The sequence below is a fragment of the Chinchilla lanigera genome, unplaced genomic scaffold (genome assembly GCF_000276665.1).
Source record: "Chinchilla lanigera isolate Chin_1 unplaced genomic scaffold, ChiLan1.0 scaffold00028, whole genome shotgun sequence".
In the NCBI taxonomy this organism is placed as follows: Eukaryota; Metazoa; Chordata; class Mammalia; order Rodentia; family Chinchillidae; genus Chinchilla; species Chinchilla lanigera.
The window spans coordinates 21,344,065-21,347,113 of NW_004955429.1; the positions used below are offsets into that span (position 1 = coordinate 21,344,065).

The 3,049-nt window shown below is 44.7% G+C and overlaps 1 long non-coding RNA gene across 1 annotated transcript; it reads left to right on the forward strand.

Annotated features, from left to right (window-relative positions):
- Positions 1–1,216: 1,216 nt before the first annotated feature.
- LOC102015034 lies at positions 1,217–2,701 on the forward strand. Its single transcript, XR_261373.1, has 3 exons — positions 1,217–1,438; positions 2,209–2,288; positions 2,366–2,701. It is a non-coding gene; the product is annotated as an uncharacterized LOC102015034 (long non-coding RNA).
- The last annotated feature ends 348 nt before the right edge of the window (positions 2,702–3,049 follow it).

Below are 3,049 nucleotides of genomic sequence, written 5' to 3' on the forward strand. Positions count from 1 at the left end.
TATTGGTAAGTTTTTAATTACATTTCCAATTTCATTAATTGATATTGGGTTATCCATAATTTTTATATCTTCTTGATTCAGCTCAATTCAGATGTTTCTAGGAATCTGTCCATTTCTTCTGCATTTTCCATTCTATGAGAGTAAAGATTTTCAAAGTAGGTATTGACAATCTTTTGAATTTCCACAGAATCTGTAGTGATTTCACCCTTTTCATTTCTTATTGCATGAATTTGAGTATTTTCTTTCCTTTTTTTTCATAAGTATGTCTACCGGGGCTATCAATTTTATTTATTCTTTCAAAGAACCAACTCGTTGATTCATTAATCCTATGTACTGCTTCCTTAGTCTCAACTGCATGAACTTCTGCTCTGATCTTTATAATTTCCTCCCTTCTTTGGGCTTTACTCATTCTTCTTTTTCTAGAACCTTGAGGTGCAGCATTAGGTTGCTTATTGGGGGCAACCGAAAAGAAAAAAAAACTCCCAAAAGAAAAAAATTAAAAGGAAAAAAAAAAAAAGAAAAAAAAATCAAAAACAATGGGCAATCAAAAAAAGCAAAATAAAAAAAAAACGAAAATCCATCTCACCCCAGAAAGAATGGCTACCATTAAGAAATCAACCAGTAACAAATAATGGAGGGGCTGTGGGGTAAAAGGAACCTTTATCCACTGTTAGTGGGAGTGTAGACTGGTGCAACCACTGTGGAAATCAGTGTGGAAAATCCTCACAAAACTAGGATTAGAGGCCCCATTTGACCCAACCATTCCCCTTCTGGGTATTTTCCAGAAGAACTGAAAACATCACACCACAGTGAAATATGTACATCCATGTTTATGGCAGCACAGTTTGTGATAGCTAAACCTTGGAAACAACCCAAATGCTCATCAACTAAGGAATGGATAAAAAAGATGTGGTATTTTTATACAATGGAGTACTACTCAGCTATAAAGAAAGATAAACTCAAGGCTTTTATAGATACATGGATACAACTAGAGACCATACTCATAAGTGAACTAAACCAGATTCGCATGTGTAAACATCTTGTTGTTTCCCTAGTGTAAGAAGCTGCGAGAGTAAATAAGATCCAAAAGGTACAATAGATATTGTGAAAAATAAATATTCAATACATTGGCATCTAACTGTTTCCTCACTTTAATATGATACTATGAGTGATTTTTGCAACCTTCTCTATGCTTTTCTGTATTTTGTAGGTTTTTTGAACTGCTCAATCAACATGAGTTTCTTCTTCTAATGTCTTTGGTGAACACTGACAGTAAGGTGTGCTGGCTTGGTTAAGTCGAAAGTACTGGGACTGGCAAGCGCTATTTCTTCGTGTTCTTGTTCTCCTTCTCAGTAGGTGACAGTGTCTCAAGCCATCAGCTAACAGCTCTGGAGCTCTGATCCGCCGGAATGCTGGCTGCTGTTCAGGAGAGAGCAGGGTGAGGCTGTTCCCCTTTCTCCTACATGGCTGGGTCCTTCAGAGTCACAGATGAGTTCTGCCAAAAGACCAGGCTTAACTCATTTTGGTTTTTTGGTACAAAGTCTCACTTAGTCGTCCAGACAGTCCTCAGACTTGCAATCCTTTTGCCTCAGCCTCCTGCGTAACTAGAATTTCGTGTCTCGGCACTGTAACCAGCTTCAGGCTTGAGCCAACTTCATATACACCTTCGCTCTATGAGTGGGGTCGTGTTGTTGATCCCCCTACGTGGAGTCCCCCAGAGAAACGGCTTATCTCTTCACCTGCTGGGGATACAGAAAAGAACACGACAGACACAAACAGTCCCTGCCCTCACAGAGCATCTCACGGTGTGGCAGATCATGCATGCCCTTTGTGAAAGGGGAAGGTGAAGTAAGGAAGGGCGTAGAGCAGCAAAGGGAGAGGACGCGGAGGTCTGTGACGGAGGTCCGGGCAAGCGAGGCCACCTTGGGGCTCAGCCGGGCTCAGTGGGATCAGAGGATACCTGCTGCCATGGCCTTAGATATCTCCGCATCTGGGGAAGGAGTAGGTCGCCTGACTCTTGCTCCGGCAGCGATGCTCACAGTCCATCAGACTGAGTGTCTTCCCCATGGATACTCAGGAGCTGAGGAGAGGGATGGGTGATCAGAGCTCAGAAGCGGGGAGAGGATTTCCCTGAAGGCGGGATGCAGGCGGGGCCATCTCCCGCTTTGCTAGCTGAGCGGCCGCCTCACCTCAGTCTCTGCTTTGCAGTGCTCTGGCTGTGTGCTGGCGGCGGGGGACACCCTCCAAACACACAACTGCATCTCCTACGTGTTCAGGAAATGTACGAGGTAAGGATTTTGTTATTCATGGGCAATATTATGCCCTCGAAACCACCACTTATTGGCAATTTTGTTTTCAAACACAGAAAACAAGAAATATTTCCAAGTGGCAGATACGGTGTATGCAAAGAACACAGGCTCATATAAACAGACCCTTCCCAGTAAGAGCACTTCTTCTTTACGGGTCATTTACAAAGCTAATTGCCATACAAGCCAAGTCTTCCCACTCCACAGTATGGGCTTCTGCAGCACTTACAGCTTGCCTTCCTTGTGCTGCTGAAGCAAGCCCGTCCGCGCCTTGTTAGAGCAACACACCTGTTATGCTCCTGAGGAAGATTACTGATGCCTGCAGGGACCGGCTGCGCATGCTTAAAGCACATAGAAGTATATGGGGGCTTTTGCTACTATAAAATAAAGGTGCTTTGTACCCAAAGCCTCCAAAGATTTTTTTTCCTTTGTTTTACCTTCAAGTTTTCATTTTCTAATGTAAGGACAAGAGGGGGAGGTGTGCAAGTCCTGAAGCGAATTCCTAGCTTAGCTCTTGGTCACTATGACACATACTTGAGACAGTCACCGTATCCAGGGAAAAGGTTTCTTCCGGTTTGCAGTGTAAGAGCTGCTGGCGTGACTGCCGGCCGCTTAGCCTTGGGTGGAGCAGCACGGCGGACGGTGCAGGGAGGGCGCTGGGGCGGAGCAGCTCCCTCGTGCCTGCTGAGCGAAAGGAAGGAGAGGAACAGCACTCAAGCGCCACCTCTGCGCAGCGCTGCCTC